This window comes from Meriones unguiculatus, chromosome 3, assembly GCF_030254825.1.
Source record: "Meriones unguiculatus strain TT.TT164.6M chromosome 3, Bangor_MerUng_6.1, whole genome shotgun sequence".
Classification (NCBI taxonomy): Eukaryota; Metazoa; Chordata; class Mammalia; order Rodentia; family Muridae; genus Meriones; species Meriones unguiculatus.
The window spans coordinates 52,827,648-52,853,647 of NC_083351.1; the positions used below are offsets into that span (position 1 = coordinate 52,827,648).

Genomic DNA, 26,000 nt, shown 5'->3' on the forward strand with positions numbered 1-26,000 from the left:
AACAGTAATAAAAACGGCATGGTACTGGCATAGAAACAGAATGGTGGATCAATGGAACCAAACAGAAGACCCAGAAATAAACCCACAAACTTATGGACACCTGATCTTTGACAAAGACGCCAAAACCATACAATGGAAAAAAGATAACATCTTCAGCAAATGGTGCTGGTCGAACTGGATGTCTACATGTAGAAAGTGCAAATAGATCCATACTTATCACCCTGCACAAAACTAAAGTCCAAGTGGATCACCTCAACATAAAATTGGACACATTAAATCAGAAGAAAAAGTGGGGAAGACCCTAGAACTCATTGGTACAGGAGACAACTTCCTGAAAAAGAAAACACAAACAGAACACGCTCTAAGATCAACAATCAATAAATGGGACCTCATGAAACTGAAAAGCTTCTGTAAAGCAAAGGACACTGTCATCAAAACAAAATGACTGCCTACAGATTGGGAAAGAATCTTCACCAACCCTTTATCTGACAGAGGGCTAATATCCAGTATATACAAAGAACTAAAGAAGCTGAAAAGCAGCAAACCACGTAATCCAATTAAAAAATGGGGAAAAGAGCTAAACAGAGAATTCTCTGTAGAGGAATATCGAGTGGCAGAGAAACACTTAAAGACATCATTAGCCATTATGGAAATGAAAATCAAAATGACCCCGAGGTTTCACCTTACACCCATCAGAATGGCCAAGATGAAAAACTCAAGAGACAACACATGCTGGAGAGGTTGTGGAGAAAGGGGAACCCTCCTCCACTGCTGGTGGAAATGTAAACTTGTACAACCACTCTGGAAAGCAATCTGGCACTTTCTCAGACAACTAGGAATAGCACTTCCTCAAGACCCAGCCATACCACTACTAGGCATATATCCAAAAGAGGCTCAAGTACACAATAAGGACATTTGCTCAACCATGTTTGTAGCAGCTTTATTTGTAATAGCCAGAAGCTGGAAACAGCTCAGATGCCCCTCAGCTGAAGAATGGATGCAGAAATTGTGGTACATCTACACAATGGAGTACTACTCTGCAATAAAAAATAAGGAAATCATGAAATTTGCAGGTAAATGGTGGGATCTGGAAAGGATCATCCTGAGTGAATTGTCCCAGAAGCAAAAAGACACACACGGTATATACTCACTCATATAGACATATAACATCGGATAAACCTTCTAAAATCTGTACATCTAAAGAAACTAATCAAGAAAGAAGACCCTGACTAAAATGCTCAATCCCCATCCTGAAAGGCAAAGAGGATGGACATCAGAAGAAGAAGAAAACAGGAAACAAGTTAGGAACCTGCCACAGAGGGCCTCTGAAAGGCTCTGCCCTGCAGACTATCAAAGCAGACATTGAGACTTGTGGCCAACTATTGGGCAGAGTGCATGGAATCTTATGTAAGAAGTGGAAAATAGTAAGATCTGGAGAGGATAGGAACTTGACAAGGAGAGCAACAGAACCAGAAGATTTGAACACAGGGGTCTTCCGAGAGACTCATACTCCAACCAAGTACCAGGCATGGAGATAACCTAGAACCCCTGCACAGATGTAGCCCATGGCAGTTTAGTGTCCAAGTGGGTTACATAGTAATGGGAAGAGGGACTGCCTCTGACATGAACTGATTGGCCTGCTCTTTGATCACCTACCCCTGAGGGGGGAGCAGCCTTACCAGGCCACAGAAGATGACAATGCAGCCACTCCTGATGAGATCTGATAGACTAAGATCAGAAGGAAGGGGAGGAGGACCTCCCCTATCAGTTGACTTGGGGAGGGGCATGTATGAAGAAGGGAGAGGAAGGGTGGGATTGGGAGGGGAGGAGGGAGGGGCTTATGGTGGGATACAAAGTGAATAAAGTGTAATTAATAAAAGTTAAAAAAAAATTTAAAAAAGTGAAAAGCAAGCTTCAAGGCGCTTAATGCATTTGAAAGAGATAAAGCCAGGGCATACATAGACAATATTTAAAACACTTTTCAAGCAACCAATAAGAAGCTACAGATGGATGCACTTTGGATTCCAAGTTGAGTTTAATCCTATTTCGCAATTCAACCATTTGGCTCCATCCATAAAAGTGTTAGCATGTGTGATTCCAAACAGGAGGGCACAACAAACATTGCCAAGTAAAGGCCTGGATGATTCTTTCCTAAAAAGGAAATATCCTTATCGCTCCTAGTGATTGAAAGGTAGATATCAACTAACTACTCATTGGGGGTTCTCATAAAAATAGTATTTATTAAAAACAAAACTAAAATAAGGAAGCGTGCAGCCTACTGAAATGGAAAGATCTGTATCATTCAGTATCCAAAGAGAAGCAGAAACCACCTTAGAGATTTTAAGCAGCAGAAAATATAATGTAGAGCATTGGTCTGAAACCTGCTAGAAGAGCTAAGAGACAAATGCATGAGGAACCTCTTACCAAAGACTGGAAGCTGCCACTGTCCCTTGGCGGACGTGAGCAGACTCTCAGTGCTGTCTTGCTGAAACCATGCCCAGACTGCCACAGCTTGACTCACATACAATCCAGTCCTGTGACAAGTCCTCTGCTCCTATTGTCAAGGGAGGAAAACAGCTAGCCTCTTGCCTGACACTGGTGTCTACCTTACCTGCTTTCCTGGTGTGGCAATCTAACATGAAACTGGCAGGATCAAAAAAGGGATCAGAGGAGGCACGTAATTGTGGAGTTAAGAAACGATCCAGTATCGCTATCTCAGGCTATTAAGCTACAGATTTCATTGCGTCCACCCGACAGCGACACCACGTTTCTACCAAACAACATAGCTGTACTTTTCATACAGATGGAATCAGGTTCACCCTTTTTTCAAAAGGGGGAAATCATAAAGCAGGGTCCATTGGAGGAGACAGCATCAGCCACTCAACTTCCCTCAGAGTTAGGCCCATCCTTCTTGTCTAGTCGTCACGGCAGCTTTGACACTGTTTAAGATAAAGGTTGAGTAAGACCGTTAACCACATAATGCAATCAGTACACACCGGGGCTGTCCTATACAGGCTTGTTTGCTTGTTTTATTGTTGTGTGTGCGTTTGCTCTTTTGTTTTTGTTTGTCAACTTGACACAAGAGAAACTTCAATTGAGAAAATGCCCCTGTCAGACTGGCCTGTCACCAAGCCTATGGGGCATTTTCTTGATTAATGATTAATCTGGGAGGGCCCAGCACACTATGGGTGCTGCCACCCAGGGCAAGTTTTCCCGGGTTGTAGAAGAAAGCAAACTGAGCAAGCCATGAGGAACAAGCCAGTAAGCAGCACTTTCCCTTAATTCATCAGTTACCTGCCTTGAGTTCCCAGCCTGACTTCCCTGCATGGGGGAGCACACTGAAAGCTATAAAGCCCTTTCCTCCCTAGTTGTTTCGGTCACGGTATTTATTGAAGCAATAGAAATCAAACTGGGACAGAGACAAAGAAGACATAGGAGCTGCTGCAGTTCTTGTTCTGGTAACTGATAATTACTCTACTGATGGCTGATGCTCATCTCTAAATAATACTTGGTAACAAGACACTTCCATCTCTGTTCCATGATCTCTTTGTTTCGGCCTGCACTGCAGTTGTCTGTGGCTCCTTACTCTGCAGGGTAATCTTAACTTATTTCTCTGAAGTGGCTGAGGTTCATAAGTCCTTTGGATCGCATTCTTGTTCTAGTTACTTCTACTGCTGTACACAGAAGTTTCAGAGCACCAAGAAAATATTATATCCCAGATTGAGTTTGTCCTGAAGGCACAAGTCAGTGTCAAGTTTGACTCACCTAGCACCTAGTTTTGTTGACATTGTTTTTCTCTCTCTCTCTCCTCTCTCTCAGCTCACATCTATAGCCTCTTTCTATTAACAAAGGGAGAAGGCATTTGGACCTGGTTTCAAATTGATCCTTGTAATTTGGAGGCACCTAGTAGATAGGGGATGCTCATGCAATACACCTCAATGTGTGAATGAGGCACAAAAGTTCTCTCAGGGATGCACACTGAGCCCGTCCTGTGGATGGAAAATGTGTGGATATATACTGGTCTCTATTTGCAGGGCTCTGAATACAAGCCTCTGGACCACCATGTACGAGCTAAGCAGTTACTTCTTAGAGATGCTGTTCAGACGCCTCAGCCAGCAGCAATTCTCTCTGTGACTGTTGACTCAGTGCAGGGAAGGCACTGAGTGTGTGACAGGGAGAGCCACTCCTGTACTCATCCCTTTGCCCCATGTCTGAGTATCCTCACTTGGAAAGACTTGCTTACTGACGAGTGCAAGCAACTCCACTTTCTAACAGGAAGCTATGGGATGTCTGGTGCTATTTTTGAAACTTCAATTATTTATATCTATATTCTATAACAATGACTAGGCCTTACTACATTTTTAAATAAAATTAATCTTTAATATAAGCGATGCTGTATGGGACCCCATGTCAAATACTGAGTGCTATTATGTTTACAGATGGCGTGACTTCTGGAGATGATGTGACCAATGAATGTCTAACATATTTAGGAACTCTATGCAATGCAGAAGGGAAAAAGCCATACCCTCTGTAGTTTAAGGTGCTCCATGATTTGTTACCTGGTAGCCAACTGTTCTGTCCAGGGTTGGTTGACATCTGCTAAGAAACCCAGGTTTCTTAGCGGCGGCAGCAGCAGCAGCAGCAGCAGCAGCAGCAGCAGCAGTCAGATCAGCTGTGGGCAGGGTGGAGGTTTACATTAAGGCCATGTGTAGTATCCTGCCATGACGGCATCCCTCTTCCTGTCTGTGGAGCCCCGGGCTGACATTCTTTTCCAAGTTGCTACTGAAAGCCTCAGCAGTGGTCGTCCCATGGTGAGCACTCATACGGACACATCCTGTGCCACACGGAGAGCTCTTTCCTGCAAGTCTCCCACAGGACACCCTCGCACAGACAAGCTGGGCAAACCAACTGGTGGCCCACGCGCTAGTGTGGTGCTGTCTCTGCCCACGTCTCCGTCCACACAGCATGTTCACTGTGCATTCGTGCAAGGACCTCCGTACCTCATTGATGACTTGAGGTTGTATTGTATGAGCAGCCCACATCCACCAGGTCCAAGGATCGGTTTGTGAACCAGGTCCAAATGTCTTCTTCCTTTTTATTCCAAAGAGGATTTGCGTGTGAACTGAGGAAGGAAACAACGTCAAAAACTTAGATGGTAGATGAGTTTGACTCACCTGCTCATGACACTTGTGCCTTAAAGGACCCACTCAAACCCAGACTGGTTTCTATTATTTATACCAGATGATGGCTATCTGCTATATAGGCCAAATATGTGGCACGATGGGCCCTGGTGATGTGGGAGTGATGGGTAAAGTGACTGTATTAGTTGCTAATTTTGTTATGTGGCCAAATACTTGATAAGGCCAACTTAAGGAATGAAGAGTATATATTGACTGGCTACCATCATGGCAACAGAGGCATGAGGCAGCTGGCCGTGCTGCATTAGTTCTCAAGAAAGGGTGACTATGCATGTATATATACATATACATGTACACACACAGTTGTGTGTGTGCGTGTGTGTCTAGCTTGTCCAACAATGACCATCTACCAGTGAATGTCCAAGAATTCAGTGGTTGTTCAGTCCAAGAGGCTGGATATCTCAGCTGATCTTCAATATAACCCAGAATACTGAAAAATAGTCCCAAGTGCCAGTGAAGGAATGAACTTGTCATCCAAAGAGAAAACAAGTGGGCGAAGGGAAAGAGAGAGCATGCTTCCTTCTTCCACGTCCTTTACCTTGGCTGCCAGCAAAAGGTGTAGCCCTAATTAAAGGTGGATATTCCCATCTCAAAAGATCTGGATTAAAGGTGTGTCTTTCCACTTCAAAGGTCCAGATTAGAAGTAAGTTTTCCACTTCATATGCTTTAATTATGAAAAAAAAAATCCCTCACAGGTATGCCTAGTCATTTGGGTTTTAGTTAATTCCAGTTGTGGTCAAGTTTACAACTGGGAATCACCATCACACCATCCTACAAATGCAAAAAAAAAAAAAAAAATCTCCAGTCCTATCATTTAGCTGCTTCTCTGTTTCCTATACAACAGGGAAAGCCCCCTGAGTCACTCAGAAGATTTCTCTGAACAATATACTCTAAAGGAGGATATGTTATCTCAACCATCAAAAGAGATACAAAGCGCACAGTTCTGTGTTGTTGAGGCACAGCACAGAGCACAGGGACACCCAGGCTTTGGAAGGAAATGCCATATTCCCCAGGCCACTAAGCCCTACAAATGTCACCAACCAAAGCCTTTGATTTTTCTTCAGCCTTATCTCTTGCCTCTGACATACATGTGTCACATCAGGATCTAAGGTGTTTGTTACGTGCTGCTTAGTATGTGGGTGAGGCACTCCATCAGCACGGTGCTTTGTAAAGAGCCACAGAGAGCAGAGATCACACAGCCTGTATTGTCAATACTTCTGCTGATGAAGAGAAAATTTTCTGGTGACCTTTTCCAATTTAGTATTAAGGGGAAAAGGCACCCAGAAGACCAACAGCTGTGCCCAAAGTTCCAAGAGCTCTTTGGGGTTACTCAGTAAGGACTGATATGCATGCCCTTGACCTGGCTGGCTGCTATCTCTGTGGCAGCAAGTTTGAGAAGGGCTAAAAGGTTTGGAAAGTCAGCTTCAAAATAAACCCCCAGATGCCTCTCTTGCCTTTAGGTCCTAATTTGCAAGTCAATGGCTTTAGGATTTTTGTCTCAGAACTGACTGATCTGGGACTTGGGTAATCTACTACTCTCTACTCCAATTCCCTAAATTAATGATTTTGTGGTTGTTTGAATGGGAATGGTCCATGTAGGTTTACATATTTGCATGCTTAGTCCCCAGTTGAATTGTTTGGAAGGATTAGGAGGTGCAGCCTTGTAGGAAGAGGTATTTCACAGGGGGTGATTCAAAGACCCAAGCCAGGCCCAGTGTCTCTCTCTTTACTTGCTTTTTGTGGATCAGGACTTAGCTTCCTGCTGTTTCTCCAATGCCATGTCTGCCTGCATGTCCCCATGCTACCTGCCATGACGATAGTGGGCTCACAGTTCTCAAACTGTGAGCAATCTCACAGTTAAATGAAATGATTTCCTTGAGAGAGCTGCCTGGCTCATGATGTCACTTCACAATAATAGAACACTGGCTAAGGCGAATTCCCAGTAGACCTGCTTAGAAGACCCACAAACAATTTGCCTATAGCAAAGATCCCTGTGTACTATGGTTATTTGCTTCCTACTCCAACCTCTCTGCCCAGGAACATAACTGGACCCACAGTGTTTCCAGATGTTAAGTCTGCCACTTGGTTCTGTCTTCTAAGAGCCCAGAATCCACCAAATAAAGAGATCTATTTTAGTGGAGGTGTCTCTTCCTGATGGGGTTCTCATAAGAACCCCCAAACCAGACAACTGGTTTGAGACATCTAGGAAGTATGTAGAAACGTGATCCCAACAACTAATTCTGTTCTTCCTGCATCCTAGAGGGATCAGAAACTGTGGTATCCCTCAGTTCCACCCACACAATGAAATGAAAATCACTCTTGGAATAGATTTGAGAAGATACTGGGAAATACAAATAAGGTTGTTTTATAATTGAGCTTTGCCGAACATGCTCGCTTGGTGTCCCAAGTTCAGTGGTAGTTGGTTTGAAAATACACAGATATCCCCACAGAGATGGCAGAGTCCAGAATAGTGAGCTCCTGAATGTGATCACATCTTCTCAGACTCCTATGGCAGGTAAGGACGGATGCCAGGGTCATGATCAGTGAGGGTTCCACCATGGATTTTTATTCCTTCCTGGCCTTCCCTCATGTCTGACTGTTGGGAAACACTGCCAACATGCCCACTCACATATGTTGTGGACAACTACCTCAGTGCATTTCTGAGGGTTAAATGGGAGACTTTCTAAATAAAAAGCATTTTCCTGATACATCATGGAAGTAGCATGACATTTTTGTAAAGAACCTGCAAATTCAGACTTCACAAATAACTTACTGGGAAATATTTATATAATTTCTTATCTTTTAGTAAATAATAGCTCTCTAGACCGAGCCTTTAAATATACACATAAATCTATGGATTCTGCTCTATTCCCCAGGTTTACCTGCCTGTGGTGCACAGAAATGCAGTAAAAGGCCACAAAGATGCGGTAGGGTGGGATGGGAGTTGTGGACTAGGTGAGATCAGAGTTCTCTCTCTCTCCCCCTCTCTCTCTGGGCATGTGTGTGTGTTATGCATATATCTCTCTGGGGATTCACGTATGACTTATAAAGTCTGGTGCTAGAGAAGCTGCTGCAGGTTTTGATCCAAGGGATGGTGAAATTTGGTAAGTGCAGGTTTTGTAGTTCTCTGGACAGATAAGTGGAGAAGTGGGTTATTAAGACACCAGAAGTGAGATAATGGCTATACGGAATGGGTGTTAGAGGTAGAAGTGGTCAGAATTCAGATGTATTCTAATAGAAGAACCCACATATTCCCCAATGGACAGGGTGTGAGGTGTGAACACAAGAATGCGGCTAAGAATGACTCTGCAGTTTTTTTGCAGACAGCTTGGTGCATAAACTATTTCCTGGAGGGAGGAGACACACAGGAGTTGAAGGTACAAGGAGAGGACCAAATTGGAAATGATTTACTCAGCTCTGCACAGTCTTTGTGTGTCAAACGAATTTGACACACAAGACTTGTGTTTAAAAAAAACAATCAAGGCCAGTGACAACTTAGGGACTATATGGTAGAGAAAATACTTAATGTCATGGAATAATATTTTTTTCAGGGCACAGGCAACATTCTGGCTTGAAGACTGTGTCCTTGGAATTTGCAGAGATAGAAGGCAGTGTAGAGATGAATCAAGACATTGTAGAGATGGAAGACAACAGAAAAACATCAGGTGATACAGGGAAGCCCCAAGGTCAGAATATGGCATGGTGTCATCTAGTCCAAACAAAGACAGAGATCCCAGAAGAATGGACGAACCCACTGTGTCAAAGGTTGCTGTCAAGCAGAATAAGATAAAGACAAAATTCCTAGCACCATGTAGAGCAGGGTCATGTGACCTGCTGAGGACCATCTCTGAGGATGTTGTGGGGCTGACAATCACAGCCAGAGAAGATTTCAAATGGTAGAAAGAGAAACGCAGGAGACAGCAAGTTTAGACTTTATGATTTTGAGGTAAAAGGGAGATAAATATTGTTCATAAGGGATTTTTGTTAATTTCAAGATATGCAAAAGATTATTTTCCATACTGACAAGAAAGACAGTATGTTGTATGCTAATAGGAACTATCCAGAGGAACTGCCAACTGCTTGGGAGAGAAAGAAAGAATTACTCCTGGTAGTTGGGTGCCAGTGTGGACACTCACTCTTGAATGTAGCTTGTATACTGCTCAAGATTTTTTTAAAAGAGAATCAATATTATACATCAAAGGTTTAGATGTACCTATTCTTTGATGTGTCAGTTTTACTTCTAATATTCGATTCTAAAGAGACACTAGCGTCTACATGCTATTCATTGTAACATACCTAGTGACATAAAAAAATCTACAATAAATTTAATTGTATATTGATAGTTACGGTTAAATCCATGACTGGAATACTATGTAGCATTGAAAAGAAAATGTATCTACAGGTGATGATCTGGAATAGTCTCTAAGAAGTAAAAATATATTAAAGAATTGAGGCGTTCAGGCTACATATTCTTGTGTAAATGAAGTAGGTAGCAAGATACTGTGTAAAATCGTGCATAAAATATACTTTTATACATGCATAAAACATTTCTTCGAGATCTCATGGAGATTTGCTTTGCATCAACTATCATTTCCTCATGATTTGGTTATTTTTTAAGAAGTGTATTTATGATGATGAGATGATGGAAAAGTAGTCTGCAGAGCCAGAAGTAGCTCCAGAACAACTAAAAACAATAAGGCAAGTCTTATGGGAAGACTTTAGAAAGTGGACTGAACTGCCAGGAGCATTGGGTAGCACACCTCTATAATCCTGGCACCCTGGAAGGCAGAGGCAGGCAGATCTCTGTGAGTTCGAGGCCAGCCAGGTCTACAAAGTGAGTCCAGAACAGTCAAGGCTATGCAGAGAAACCCTGTCTCAAAAAACACAAAAAAGAAAAAAAATAATAATAAAAGTGGACTCGTGAAATTGGAAAGAAAAATGGCGGAACGGCCTGTGCCGCTTGCCCTGCTGGGAGACAGAGAGCTTGCAGGGCAGTGATGCTGCAGCAGCCTACAAGCTCAACCTTTGTACCTGATGGGCCAAGAGGCTGCAGGCACTGAGGGCAGGGAGACGTGCAGCACCCAGGAGACTCAAGTGAATGCATGTGCTCCTGCAGCAGCCGGAGGCTGTGTTGGTGTCTGTGACCCATGTTACCACCAAAGGCCACTCAGATGTCCTCGGTCTGTGCCACCTAAAGCCAGGCTGGTGTCCATGGGCCATGCTGACACCAAGGTCATGTCTGGGTCCATGGTCCTGCTTTGGATGCTGTGGCGGTGGGGGTGGGGGGCCTTGAAGTTGTGGTCCTTGTTACCACTAAAACCCACACAGATGTTTCTGGTGTGTGCTGTCTGGTAGGGCAGTGGGTGGGGAAGAACTCAGGTTTTTGTTTTTTTTTGTTTTTTTAAGGGACTGGCCACTGGGAGTTTGATCATGCTCCAGTGAGTGTGATGGGGCGCATGATGTGAAATTCCCAAATATCCAATAAAAACATTATGTTTGAAAAAAGAAGTGTATTTATTATTTTTATTAAAATATATATAATTGATTCAAGTAAGCTATTCTGTGTGTTCATTATTTTGCTAATGTAAAATACATTTTCCTATATATAACAGCGAAGGGGAAATTTTCATTTTCTCTAATGTTGTATTGGAAGACAATGGGAAAAAATACACAATAAATCACTCTAAATTGCTTTTTATTTTGTTTGTTTGTATCTTTGTTTTTTGAGCCAGTAAGTAGCAAGGTATTCATCCTATACTTTGGCATTTGGGACTACAAATTCTCATTACATATACCTAGTGCAAAAATATTTTTAATTTCAAATATGTCTCTCTCTCGGGCATACTATGGAGAGTCAATGAAAACTTGTTGGCTTGAATTTGATCACTGATTACATGAACCCTCAGCACTTGGTAAATGACATATGAATCTAAAACCTTATGTGAATGTGGGTTTATATACTTCTGTAGACACACATGGGTGTTTAACACAGTTGACCACTTTCCCCCCTTTATTTTTACCTTACTGGACAGAATATAATGCTACTATGAACTAAACCAGAAAGTGGCCTTGATATGTCTTAGCAAACAGTTTCATCATATTATATTAGCAGATGAGATGCTATAAACTGGGTATTAGAAGTAAAATGAGAAGAGCAACTTCCAAAAGCAGAAATGGTCCGTGGTACTAGAGGTTAAATATGTGGATATACTGAACTAAGAGATGTTGTAGACATCAAGGCTTGGAAGATTAGCCATTCCCAAAAATAAAGCATATGGCTGTGCCAGGTTTCTGTGACAGAACAATGGAAACCTACCATCTCCTGTGTCTTTCGGGCAGGAAACTCAGTTCAGTGCAATGACCCATACTCATGCTGCTGACTACTGCTGGTCTTAATGAGTGACTGTTGTATTTTACGATTAATATTTACTATTGATATATCTTCTGGTAAAGCTGCTGTTAGTCCTAAACAGCTGTATACCCAAATCACCACACAGAGACTGGGATTTATTTAATTAACCTAGAACACAATGTTGGGCAGTAGTTAGTCCATCCTAAACATCCAAGCCCTCATAGTTTCCTAACATTTAGATTTCCCACATTATACTTGCTTTTAGTGATATATATGTCTTGTCCATCTTTCCACGTCATTCCAAAATCTCTCCTCCAGCCTTGCTCTCCCTGCTCTCTCCTCCCTTCTCCCTCCTTTGCCTCCCACCTTCCTGTCCTCTGGCTCCTCCCTCTCTTCCTGCTTCCTTTCCCTTGCTCAACATTGTGGCTAGTTACTTTATTTTCACATGTTTACACAAAGTTGAGACAGATAATGCTTAGAATAAGTATCACAATGCAATGTCCGGATTGAAACCAGAGAGTAGGGGAGAGAAATCAGCATTTGAATGAACAAGGGTAAGGTGTATACATTTCAAAAGAACATTATACCAACAAGTGACAAGGCCTTGAATTTATTTCTAGGATACCAGGTAAGGCTGTATTTCTTGCAACATTTCTAGTTTTTCAATGCTAATCCTGTATGCAACACAACCTTGTCAGAGATCACAACCTCTCATACTCAACCTTGAGGATATGCTACATGTTAAAGATTATTATTTATTTAAGCACTATTGTTTCGTATTTTCCTACTTTACTGCGTTGTTCACTAATATCACTTTAGTAATGCATTGTGCTAAGAGTGGTCTTTCATTTTGCAACTAGAGTGCAAACTCATATTCCACTTCATTCGTAGATGTGAGAATCTAATTGAAAATCAGGAAGATCAATCACTGCAGCCGGCTCCCTGGGGTGGTAGTATATTTTCAAAATCCATCTGAACTTTTTGTTGTTGCTGTTAATATTGGCTGGACTGGTTGATTTTTCTGGTTTACTAAGAAGAAATGATATATAGGCAATGTGTGTGTTTTTACACCGAAGTACAGTTATTGGAGGCAATATCTAAACACCTTGACAGACTTTCCAGATGAAAAAGGCAGAATCTTGGTTTGATGACAAAATGCCCATTCATTTAGATTCAACCAAGAATTGACTGGTGGACTATTCCCACATTTGTGCAAGAGGCTGCAGACCAGCATTTTAAAAATAATAGTGCAAGCAAATGATCCCGGGGTTCATATTAAGATACAGAGTTGAATGGATGAGTCTGGAATGGGGCCAGCGAGTCTTCATTTTGACATGGCCTGGAGTGTATTAATGCTATGGACAACAGTCTTCAGCCTGAATAGTGAGGTACACAGCAGAGATTTGCATTCCTGGCTGCATGTGACAATAAAGTGTAAAATAATACAGATGTTGGCTCCTGTCTCAAGTCAGCAGAACCAGGATCCCTGGAGGTAAGAGTTGGCCAGTGCTCATTTTATGTTTCTAAGTGCTTTGGCCTAAATGCTATACCCTTCCCCCATCCCACAAATCTATATGTTGAATCCCTGGTGTGATAGGTGGAGATTTGGCCTTTGGGATGTAATTAGCTTTGATGAAGTCACAAGGGTGGGGAATCTGAGGATGCACTAAGTGTTCTTATGAAAAAGAACACTACATCTCTGTCTCTGAGCCTCTGTGTCTGTCTCCCCCTACATGCTTTGTGAATAAGAATGTGAAGCCTGTAACATCTCCATGACAAGCTGGAGAACTACATCAAGGTAGGCTCCTGGGAGGATATGGGGTGATTCTAGCTGAGGCTCCTAGTAGCAGAGGTCATGGAGACTGAAGAAGACACCCTTTAACTAGACAGGACTCCTACAGGAGGGAGGAGAACACCAACCCACTCACAAAAACTTCAAGTCAAAATTTACATTCCCTACAAGATGTACAGAGGTTAAGTGAAGGTCCAACCAATGACTGGCCCAATCTCAGACTCACCCCGTGGGAGACAGCCAGCCCCTGACATTATTAACTATACTCTGCCATGCTTACAGATGGGAGCCTCGCATAACTTTTCTCTGAGAGGCTCCAGCATTGGATGGAAAGAGATACTGAGATTCACAGCCAAACACTGGCCAGAGCATAGGAAGTCTTTAGGAAGAGTGTGAGGAAGGACAGAAGGATACAGAATGGATAGAAACTCTACAAAAAGACCAATAGAGCCAACCAACTAACCAGGGCCCAAGGGAGCTTCTGGAGACTGGAGCACCAACCAAAGGACTATGCATGGACTGGACCTAGGTCCCGACACAGATGTAGCTAATGGGTAGATCAGTCTTCATGTAGGTTCTCTAGTAAAGAGAGCAGGGGTCGTCTCTGGCATGGACTCTGTTGCCTACTTTTTGATCACTTCTCCCTGATGGGGCTGTCTCATCAGGCCACAGGGGGAGAGGATGCATTCAGTCCTTATGCAACTTGATGTGCTGGGGTGGGTTGGCGGGAGGGAGGAGTGGCTTCCCATTTCTGAGGAGAAGAAGAAGGGGGAAGAGGAGGAAGAAAGAAGGAGGGAGGCTGGAAGTGGGAGACGAGGGAGGGAGCTATGATTGGGATGTAAAGTGAATTAATTAGTTAATTTGTTAATTAATTAAATGAGAGAGATAACCTTACCAGAACCCGACCATACTAAATAGCCTGGTGACCATGACCTTCCTGCTCCTAGGACTGAGAACACACGATGCTGCTCTTTAAGCCATTCAGTCTACTCCAAGCATTTTGTTCCATTTTGTCATCCAAGAAGACCAGTTACTTAGCTGAGTCTAAGGATATGCGGCAGAGCTGACAATCTCTGCTATGGAGGGCATTTCGGGGGACATGATTCTACCCCTGCTTCAGAGAATGTGTGCTTGTGTTCAGTTCTATTGCTCAGCAATTTGGGATCATCCACATGCTTGTACATGCCAGTATTGTCGCTGCTTGTTTCAGAGTGACAATCCAGTGCATGCTAGTTTGCTCCTGCTCTTAACTGATAGAGGATATGTGGGTTGCTTTTGGTCAGAGACTTAACACGAGGCTACTGTGATTATTTTCTTATTATTTAAAGCAAGCCATGTCTCTGTTTCTCTTGGGTATTTCCTGATGAGGGACACGCATAGGTTTAGCTGTAAGGGAAACTGAAAAAAAAAAAAAAACAGTTGCCTAAAAAATCGGTACTTTTGTGATTCCATCAGCAACGTGTGAGCATTGCTCCAGTTGCTCCATACTCTTACCTTAATCAGCTCTTGCTCTGCTCGGTTTGGCCTTTGCAGTGCTGAAGGACAAGACTCACTATCTGTGTGTTTGACAAGCACTGCCACTATGGTACACCCCAAGCCCAAGACTTGAGTTATAGGTGCAGTCATCTGTTGAATGAGAGCAAGAGTTCTTAGGAGCCTCTGACAGAGCGGTTGAGAACTGAGATCTTGACAAATAATCTAGAAGTATAGTTGCAGATGTTTTGACCCAGCAAATCTACCTACAAAAACTACCAATATGTATGTCTGTGAAAGTACAAACACACAAGTTATATGTAATAATAAAAATTCAAGCTTATGGTAACAGGAAGCTGGCTGAATACATAAATGGAGTTCTAATGAAACTCTATGGAGCTCTGATATGTTTCAGAAGGGAAATGAAAAGATTTTGCATCTGTTAATGTGGAGAAGTCACAAGAAGATGCCACTAGGTGAATAAGACAAACAAGAAAACCAAAGAGTACACACAAAAATAAAGGGGTATGAAATCAGAGTAAAAAATTACACACACACACACACACACACACACACACACACACTTAAATACATAACCCATTTTTACGTGTGTATGTGCATGTCTCCATGTGTGCAAAAACCTAGTAAGAGATGTTGACATGAAGAAAAAGAGATGTAGATTAGAAAGAGGTATGAAAAATAGGGTTCCCTGTGAATATTTTTTCATTTAATTTTGGTATCAAACTGATACAACTTAACTAAAATTACAACTAAAACTATCCTAGAACTGAAAAACAAAGTCAGCACACATCTATCAAATTGATAGCATGTTCAGACAGAAACCCACTGGGCTTGTGAAGATCTCTGAGCCCCTGCCTCTCAGAGAAAGACAGAGGGCTGCTGAGTGCCTCATTGTCACCTGCAACCAAACGTGATGGCCTAAGTTTGATCCCTGGGACCTTCATGGAAGAGAATCAGCTCCTACAAGTTGTCCTCTGCCCTCCACACTGATGCTACAGCATGCACAGGTGCCCTCTCCCGTAAATAAATGAATAAAGAGATCAAGTGAGGCAGGAAAACAAACAAACAAACAAAACCTATCAGCCGTCATCACTGAGATCATTAACAAATTTCTCTTTGAAAGTTGATAATTAAAGGGCAGAACATTTCCTGTTTCCCCCAGCACACACTATTTTTCAAGTACTCTAGCTAATTGGGGACAGCTTCTCAACTCCCCTGACCTCCTCAAGGAACACCAGCTAGTAAATCTAGAAAGAAGGGGAAACACTGGGTGGATCGCTTTCATACAGTTTCAAATCAGTATCAATCCGGACAAGATTGTGAGGTGGGATTGACCGTGAGGCGAATGAATGAAGAAAAACCTGACATCTGGAGTGCATTAAAGTCGTGTCACACAGAGCACCTTCTGTTTACAGGCGGGCTAACCTCAGCAAGCAGAAAGCCTGAGAGGTCTTTCGATAACCCAGACAGAAAGATGCAGAATGCAGCCGTCCTACAGAAGATGCTGCCAAATTTCGCTGTTCCCAGGTGGGTACTGTCCTGATCTCCATGAGCTGGTGTGCATTTTTAGAACTGATATCAGTAGTCATACAGAGCGATCTTCAGTCATGGTGGCATGGCATGTGCCCCCTTTCACAATGCCAAATGAAACCCTCCATTGCACCCAAGACTGGAATACACATACGTGGTACTTACTCAGGCCCTCAGTCCTAACTTCCAATCTACAGAAACTACAGGAAATGAGAACAAGCAGAGGTGGACAATATGGAGAAGCAATCAGACAGACACCGAGCCGGAAAACGAATGTACTGTTTTAGATATTAAAATACCTATGCAACATATAACACTTAATGCATATTCCTGACGTGGCTCCGGGTATCCAAAGTAATCCGAGTATGGTCTGAGTACGATGAAAATTCATCACCAGAGAAGGCAACTACTGAAGGAAATCAGGCAGGGCTAGGATCTGGATGTGGTTTGTTCCACCAGCTCATTACCAACAGAGCAGTGTGGGGGCATGGGAGGACCTTATGAGTTACTTAGGTCATAAGAGCTCCATCTTCACAGGGCAGCCCATGAATTTCATGTGCTCCTGGGTGAATGGTTATGGAGATGGATTCATTTTGGCTTTCTGCTGCTTTATCTCTCGCTTGCAATCTACTCCACACACGCCCACATCCCTCTTGCTGCTCCCACACACATGCACAGCACACGCTCCTGGTCGGAAGCTGAGAAGATGCTGGCAGCAGATGTGGGCACCTCCAGGGCTGGAGACAGGAATTAGCTCCTTTCAGATTATGTAGCCCTCATTATTACCTCACAGCAATGGAAAACAGATGCAGACAGGAAGTTTACAACACGATGGGGTTTTACTTAATTCTAGAGAAAAGATCACCAGACTAGAGAGACAGCTTAGCAGTTAAGAGCTCTCGCTGCTCTTCCAGGGGACCTGAGTCCAGTTCTCAGTACCCACATTGGAAGAACCACAACCACTTATATGCAGCTCCAACTTCAGAGGTATCCCACTCTCTGGCTTCTGTGGGCACCTGCACTTGAGTAAAAATACAACTTAAAAAAGAAAAGTCACCTGTGTATAAAAAGATTTGGACAGATGAATAGATAGATGATAGATAGATAGATAGATAGATAGATAGATAGATAGATAGATAGATAGACAGACAGACAGATGATGTGATAGATTTTAAAATTATTTTGTCTTTTCTTCTTTGAGAATTTCATACATTTATACAATGTTTTGATCATGTTCTTCCATTATTATCTCCTTCCAGATCCACCTAAAATCTCCCAACCAAATTCCCTCCCAACTTCCTTCTTCCTTTTTTTTTTTTTTATTGATAATCCTCCAAGGCCAAGTATTGCCCATATGCATGTGGGCTTGAGGCTATCCACTGAAGCATGGATAGCCTACTAGCAGCCATGTCCCCGAGAAGAGTGACCTTTCCCTCTCAGCAACCATCCGCTGTCCTCCTCTCCCAAGGTGTGACCTCAGGCCTCACCCCATCCTTCCTGTTGGAATTCTGACTAGCTTTGTCTTGTCCAGGTCTTGTGCAGATAATCACAGTTACTGTGAGTTAATGTGTGCAACCACCACAGCGTGACTAAAACTCAGCACTTCCCAGGCTCTCTCCTCAGCCGTCAGTCCTTACATTGTTTCTGAGCACTCTTTTTCAGTGTTCCCTGGGTCTTGGGACAGTGGTTCGTCCACAGCTGAGCACTTACGGTTAGTTATCCTTGACCCTTTAACCAGTCTCTGAATTGAACCTTTTGCTCACTGGGAAAAAAAATGCTTTCTGATCAGACTTGAGAACAACACAAATCTATAGGTATAAACAGAAGAACTTAGAAGGCAGTTTGACAGCATGACTGTCAAACTGTTAACAGTTGAGCAGACAAATGTTAGGTTATCCCTACAGCCCTGTGAGTGCTTGACAAGGTTTCCAGTGTCAGGCATGAAGTCCTTCCCGTGGAATAGGACTCAGATCTGGTTAGGACGTGGTTGGTTATCCCCATAGCTGATATTCCTCTGCCTTTGTGCTAAAGGGTACATCTAGTCTTCCAGGCTTGAGCACTGGTTAAGACTATTAGTGTCTGGCACTGTGTAAGCAAGCCAGCAGGAAGAGTTTTTTCTGATCACTCAGGGTTGATTTCTCTATGCCCTGTGTATAAAGTGAGTGATGTATACAGCGATGGAGTCTTACCATCTAATTGTGGTGTAAAACTATGAGCTGATTACACTATCCTATGTTGTTTTGAGTAACCTTGGCACCTCTTGACCAGTAAGTCCTAGGGAGACATCTCATGAATGACGCCCAGGTTTTTGTCTAATGACACATGTCTCCTGGGAGCAGTACCCTCTACACATGCAAAGTACTTCTGTTAAAACTTTCTTTTTCTATATTATATTTTTAACTAGCTTACAAACTAGTAGATTTCTGTAAGTCTTCTTCATATGTCCTTAGTTTAGGTTAATCACACCACTCCTCTATCTCCCCAAACCCATCCCCACTTATACTTTTAAGCCTGTAAAAGGTTTATACTTTCAAAAGGTATAGATGTAATAGTTGTCTTGGCTGTCATCAACACACTGCTAGAAGTCTTGGTGGCATAGAGCAATATGGATTTGTTATCTGTAGGTCAGAAGTTGTGATGGCTAGTTTTATTTCAAGTTTATACACTCCAGAATCATTTGGAAAGAGGGAAGTTCAATTGAGAAAAGGCCCCACAATGATGGCCTGTATGCAAGCCTGTGGTGAATTTTCTTGATTGATGAGTGATATGGGAGGGGCCATATCAATGTTCACTCCAGCTAGTGCTACCCACAGGGATGGTGGTCCTGAAGGCTATAAGAGCAAAAGCTAGCCAAGCCATGAGGAGCAAGTCAGAAAGTAGCAATCCTTTATAGCTCCTGTCTCCTGACTCCATGTTCCTGCCCTGGTTGAGTCCCTGCTCTGACTTCCTTCTATGATGGACTGTGTGATGTGGAAGTATAAGTGAAATAAACTTCCTTCCATGTGGTTGTTTGAAACTCCCATAGGGATTGGCACTGTTAGGAGGTGTGGCCTTGTTGGAGGAAGTATATAACTGTGGAGGTGGGCTTTGAAGTCTCCTTTGCTCAAACTATGCTCAGCACAGTGTGACATAGTCTTATTCTGCTGCCTCTGGATCAAGATGTAGAACTCTCAGCTCTGTCTCCATCACCAAGCGGCCTATATGCTGTCATGCTTGCTGCCATAATGATAATGGACTAAACCTTTGTAACTGTAAGCCAGCCTCCAATTAAATGTTTTCCTTTATAAGAGTTGCCTTGGTCATGGTGTCTCTTCACAGCAATGGAAACCCTAAGACATTCCACAAGTTGCTCTGGGTCATAGCGTTTATTCACAACAATAGAAACACCAATCCATACAGAAGTTAAACAAGAGTCTCATTGAATTTGAGCCAAAGTATGGGCAGAGATGTTGCCCTTTGGAGGCTCGAAGAGTGAATGCATTTGGGAAGAGGTGCATCCCTAATGCTGCTCCCTGGCATTTCTGGCTCATGGCGATTGCTGCTCATCAGAGCCTGCAATGGTTAGTCTGCATTACAGCACTCAGATTTCTGCCTGCCTCTTCCCCTTCCAAACCCAGCCTGATACTCCAGGACACTCTCCTTGTATTCCAGTCAACCAGTCAGCACCCTACTTACCCTGATCTTTACTCCCTTACTGCATGTGGTGGAGTTTAACACATCTTTAGGTTGGAGGAATCGACATTAATTGTAACCATCTTTGAGGGACCATTATATAGTCTCTCATGAGAAGTATGTGGTATTTTATATAGCATTGCTGCTAATGTGTATTTTCTGAACTTCTACAATGAATACATACTGCTTCCATAATAACAAAAGGCTAGTGTAAAGTGAAATAGCAAGTGGCACTGTTGTAAAGCTCATGAATATGCACCAATAGTAGGAATGAAGAAAATGCTGAGCTCTGTGTGAGAATAGATACTGACAGCTTTGAAGGTTCTGCTGTAGGCATCGCAGTGGCTCTGAAATTTCCACTGTAAGAATCATATTTCAAAATGCTGCAGTTCAAACAATGTATTGGAAAAGGCAGATGAGTTATTCTGGAAAACATTATGTATCAAAACTGGCCATGGGAGCTGACCAGCTGACTCGGTGGCTAACAGCACTTTCTGCTCTTCTGGCAGGCTGTGTTTCAGACTCCAGGCAGAACCCCAGGTTCGTTTCTGTGGCTCATGGGCAAGCAGGCCAGGACAGGGGACTGACTCGGGAGGTCTTAAGTATGGTTTGTATTCTGGCTCATTCCTCCACTGTGATGATGGGAGGGGACTGGCTCTAAGATTCTCTATTTGAAATTCTTGTTGAACTCTGGGTCAAGACTCCAATCTGTCCAAGAGCATCAAGGTGGGCAGGGTGGCTGAGTTCCCAGCATCCAGACCAGGTGTCCCACAACCACTTATTCCAGTGTCCTTCCAACCTCCAAGGGCATCCCTCCTCTGCCCACCTCACCTCATACACATACACACACCCTCCATCCCTGCCCTCTCCAAGACATAAATAAATAATACATTTTTAAGTGACTCTAAAAAACACGACAAGGACACTTAGGTCAAAGATTCATATGAAGAGCATACAGAGGAATTTTCCTAAGCTATAGTTTAAGTCCCAACACTGTCACTGTCTGGCTGAGTAACCTTGTGCCTGTTACTGAATCTTTCTTAGCTTCAGCTTCATTATCTAAGATAGGAGGGTGAATGAACTTTTCTGAAGGGGGTTGTTGGGGATTTAGTGATTGAATACTTCCAGAGGTCCCAGAGCTGTACCAGGCACAGGATCGACAATGTAATGCCAGTCATTAATGCTTGTTATTATGACAGATGTTTGTAGCCTCTTTTTCTTTCTTTTTCTTTTTTTTAATGAAAAATGCCTCTGCAATTGTAGTTACACTGGTACTTACATGCTATCACCTCAAGAAATAATGGGAGTCACATAGCGATTACCAAATGTGGTTTGTTTTTTTCCCCACCTGGACATCCTTGAGTAGTTAACCTTAGAGTTTTACACGGACTCTCTTCCAAATGGCAGAGTTCCCAGGAAACACCCCATCAGTACTGGTATGGTGGCTAAGCAATACTCTGAAGAATCAAGTTTTTTAGCCCGAATCCTCAGCATGCTAAATAGTGTTCTCAGCTGTGCAGTTCTAACACCTGTATCATCCAGGCAGAGGGAAGAGTCTAGTAATTTGTTGAGAGCTTAAGGGCAAAGCAAAACAGCTTTCTGAGGCTCTGAGAGAAGGGCACAGGTTCTGTGTCTACTACCGTTCTTATTGTGGATTACTAGTAAGCCTTCTGATATCATGAGTTGAGACCAGCCACACACAATATTAAAAAAAAATAAATGTGGTTCACTGTATGGGATGCAGGCTTTTAAACGACACATTCCCCTAAAGCAGTGTGTGAATTGAACAGTGACCCAGCGAAGACATACAGCTCATCACTTAGAATTACAGTGGGACGGAAAGCAACACTACAGAATGTTTGCCCCAATGTCCCTCAAACCAGGCCAACTGTCTTATCTGACACACTAGGACATTTTTAAAATATTGCAGGATTTCTTAAAGCCTTAATGAGCTACTGTGCTCTGTGAGCCCACCCCTCTGCCCCAAAGATAGAGGTATGGCAATGAAGAGCAGCCTGACACAGAACCTCCTCCCTGCCCAGCACAATCTTCTGATGATGAGAGCCCTCTGGGAAAAGCTACTACTCCATGCTGCGTGACTACACAGGGCAGAATTCCATGTCCGGTGTGGTCAAAAAATCTGGAGTGTGAACTATGTGATGGCACAGAAAGCCTGGAACTTCGGCATGTCAGATTAGATTTCCTGTGAGAATCTGGTTGTTGAAGACTGTGTGCTCTTAGGACCCAGGCATCCCAGAGAAGAATAATGAAAGAAATAACCGAGAAGTCAGAAATCTACCTGCAGGGGAAGGCCGAAGAAGCAGAGAATGTGGTTTCCTCCTTGCTGTGGTTTGGTTGGGACTCTCCCAAGACTCAGTTCTGGTTTTGGCTACATAGGGACAGAGCTGCCCTCCCTCTGGAAGGCAAAATGTTCAAAGGTTCTTCTTGGTTACAGAGGCAAGACCCTCACCTTAAAGCAGCATGCTATCACTTTGATTTGGGGCTTCTCGGCTTCCATATCTACAATCAGTAAGTTTCTGTTCTTCAACAAATCCTCCAATGCCCGCCATTTTGTTATAGCAGCACAAACAGATAAAGTAATACTTTCAGTTCCATCTAACCTCTGTTAAATATCAACCATTTAAAAGAGACTCCGTGTTGTTTCACGGCTCACCAAAGCACCATGGGTGGGTTTCACTCAGCCTCAAGGGCCTTCCGATATTTCCATTGAGAAGTCACTCGTGTTGAAATGTCGGCACTAGTCCTGTTTTCTGAGCTCTGTGTCCTCAGCACTATCATATATATTTTGCCAAACTCTTACATTGAGCAAGTATGATTTGTCTTTTCTTACAGATCAGAAAATGAACCCTGGATCATGAATGCGGTTCAAGGGCAGAGGTAATGCAGCTAGATGTCATCTTCTTATCACTCCTATTTGTCACATGGATAGTTTATGACAAGCATTTAGCTTTTTATGACATTTGTGAAAGCTTTGGGGATATTTACTCTGTATACAGTAAACTGACTAGCCAAGGTTATTTCCATTACCAAGATTGATTTTTAAAAGGTTTACCAGAAGGACTATTTGTAGCTGAGAAGGACAAGGCAGGGCAGACGGAGAACATAAGAATATATATGACATTGTATTATTTTTACAGAAGATTTTTAACGTGTGTAAAATTTTGATTGCAGATAAAAATGGAGAGGGAAAAACGGTATTGGCCTCAACCAAAGAAATGAAGTGGCCAACAAGCTCTTTCTCCCCAAATTCCTAAGGTCATGTGTACTATAAAAATTAACAGTTTCGGGGTTGAGCATGGTGCTTCTTGCCTTTAATTCCAGAATCTGGGAGGCAGAGGCAGGTGCACCTTTGTGACTCTGAGGCTAGCCTGGTCTACCTAGTGAGTTCCAGGCTAGCCAAGCCTACATAGTGAGAAATTTTCTCACTAGATATAGATAGATAGATGGATAGATAATTTAATCTAAGCTCTTGAAAATTCTTTCTTTCCAAACATCTCAGTGATAAGCTCTTTTCCCCCCACTCTGCCTAGTACTGTATCAACGAAGACGGTGCGAAGAGCAATGAGGTCTGAGGTTGCTCTGTTTTATTTCGGTACTGAATTGGGAGTAAAGGAGGACACAGGGAGTGTCTCCCTGGCTCTATTAGCATTCTACCAACAGGAACATTTCATCTTGCCTGCAGTGTGGTCTTGGGGGCTGTGACAGGGGCCTTTGATCTCGTGTCCTGTGCAGCATATGGTGTTACTAAGCGTAATCAGTGTGCAAACCTTCACAGAAAATTACAGTCTCTGAAAAGGGTTGGAGGCTTCCTCCCTCTCATTTCCTTTCCTGCCATGTTCCTGATCTTAAGTGAAACAACGTTTGGTCTTTTGATACAATCTGCAAGCACTTTTAGGGTATTTACAATATATACAGTCAATTACTTAACTGTGCAGGATTATTTCCATTACTGAGATTGGCAGGCTATTTCTACCAAGGTAGCACAGCGTTTTCTCCAGCACAGATCTGAATGTGCCATATTTTCCTTCAGCACACTGACATTAGACTAAGGAGCTATCTGCTACTCCAGGGAAGAGGCAATGTGGGGAGCTGACACACGCACCCCCACATTTTTATAATAATTCTTTGAAAATTCCAACGGTGAGTTGCTGATCCTTTATATGAATCATCTTCAAAAGAGTTTTGAATTCCAGTGAGCTGAATTGTGTTCCACAGAAGAAATGCAATTGACTCCTTCATGTTTTAAACGTGAAGGGTTCTTAGAATTTAACCCAGGCTTCCTCATACCAGCTCAATAATCCTGCCTGGCAATCCAGTGGCCATTTACACATACCTTTTAGTCATTAATTAAAATAATTCTGATCCATTTGTGTGGGGGGAAATGATACTTTTAAAAGTTTACTTATCACATTTTTATTTCTTTGTGAGCGCATGCGTGCGTGCGTGCGTGCGTGCATGCGCGCGTGTGTGTGTGTAGGTGTATGTAAGTGTGGCAGGCATGTGGACATCAGAGGACAACTTTTGGAATCAGTTCCCCCCCTCAACCATGAAGGTTCCCGGGATCAAGCTCAGAACATCAGGCTTAGTGGCCGGTGCCTTTATCTACTGAGCCATCCTGCCTGCCCCAAACAATAATATTTAATGAGTTACAAACATCTAGCTGGATAGAATGGGAGCCCATTCCTCAAAGAGATTAAGAACCTAGTTTGTGTCTGATCAGAGCTGACTTCTCTCTGCTCCCACGTGACATTTTTTTGTGAAATCCAAGCCTCTTGGCTGAACCTGAACTCAGAAAAATGGGTCCCAGAAGCCTGAAAGTACTGGATTCTGGAAAGGTTTTGTATGTTTCCAGGATTCCTTACTGTTGTGTCCAAGCTTTATGTCAAGTGCCATTAGCAATGGAAACAAGAAATAAAAATACCACTCAGAAAGTGTCATCAAGAACAGGCCCAGCCACCTGCAGCAGGTAAACACAGCCGACTGGCTGGTTCATGGCTGCCACCCTTCTCGACTCTCTATGCCCTATCAGCTGTTCAATGCTTAGAATGGTTAAATACTGTGAGTTTTCATACAAGCCATGTTGATGTACATTGGGCATGTGTTAACGTGCTGCCTCTTGAGGTCCATCGGTAAAAACCTGGAGTCAGCAGTGGGTGATCTGTGTTCGCTCGCCAGTAGAACAAGAAATTGTTCCAGAATTCAGTTAACTTCTCTAACTCTCGACATCCTTCCCTCGCAGCCAGCTGCCTGGTTACTTTTGCACTGCTGTGTAAAATCCCCTTAAGGGAAGAACAACTTTATTTTGGCTCACGGTTCGGAAGTCATCCATAGCAAAACATGGCGGCAGGGCATGTCGCTTGGGCTGGTCATGTCATGGTAGATCGAAAGCAGAGGAAGAGTTCCCTAGCAGGGATGATCCCTACTGAACCTCTTCTGCCAGCGAGGAGCTAATTCTGAAGGTTCCACAGCCCCAGAAAACAGTAGTTAAGGGAATAAGTGTCAAAAGCAGAACAGTTCAGATTCAAACATTAACACTGAAGGTATGTATGCACATTTCTCACCTAATTTCCTTATGAGAGTTACCTTGATGTCAAATACTAAATATGAAAGGGTGTTATAAAATGCATTAATTGTTTCAATTCATGTAGCCATTGCATATCACTTAGAACTTTTGAAATAGGGTAAAATGATTCTTTTATTTTTCTCAACATCTAAAGAAACTACTTAAACTTTATTTTCTTTGCCTCTCCCTGTTTATGAAGGCTGTGACAATCCAATATTTGTTATTGAGTGTCCCCAAAATGAAGCAGAAAAGGTGAATGTCCTTTAAGATTGGTGTTTAGCCACTAAGTTCTTAGTGGCTAAATAGATGTTTTAGTATAGATCAAAACCAAAAATAAAAGAATAGTGGAAAGTTGTGCCATAAAGTACAATCACATGT

The 26,000-nt window shown here is 42.8% G+C and overlaps 1 long non-coding RNA gene across 1 annotated transcript in view; it reads right to left on the reverse strand.

Moving 5' to 3' along the window:
* Positions 1-502: 502 nt before the first annotated feature.
* LOC132653062 (uncharacterized) overlaps positions 503-26,000 on the reverse strand; it is a 28,028-nt gene continuing 2,530 nt past the window's right edge. The window contains exons 2-4 of the long non-coding RNA XR_009590716.1: positions 5,001-5,122; positions 4,560-4,672; positions 503-2,939 (exon numbers count right to left, since the gene is read on the reverse strand). This is a non-coding gene — a long non-coding RNA (uncharacterized LOC132653062). The remainder of the gene's footprint in view (positions 2,940-4,559; positions 4,673-5,000; positions 5,123-26,000) is intronic.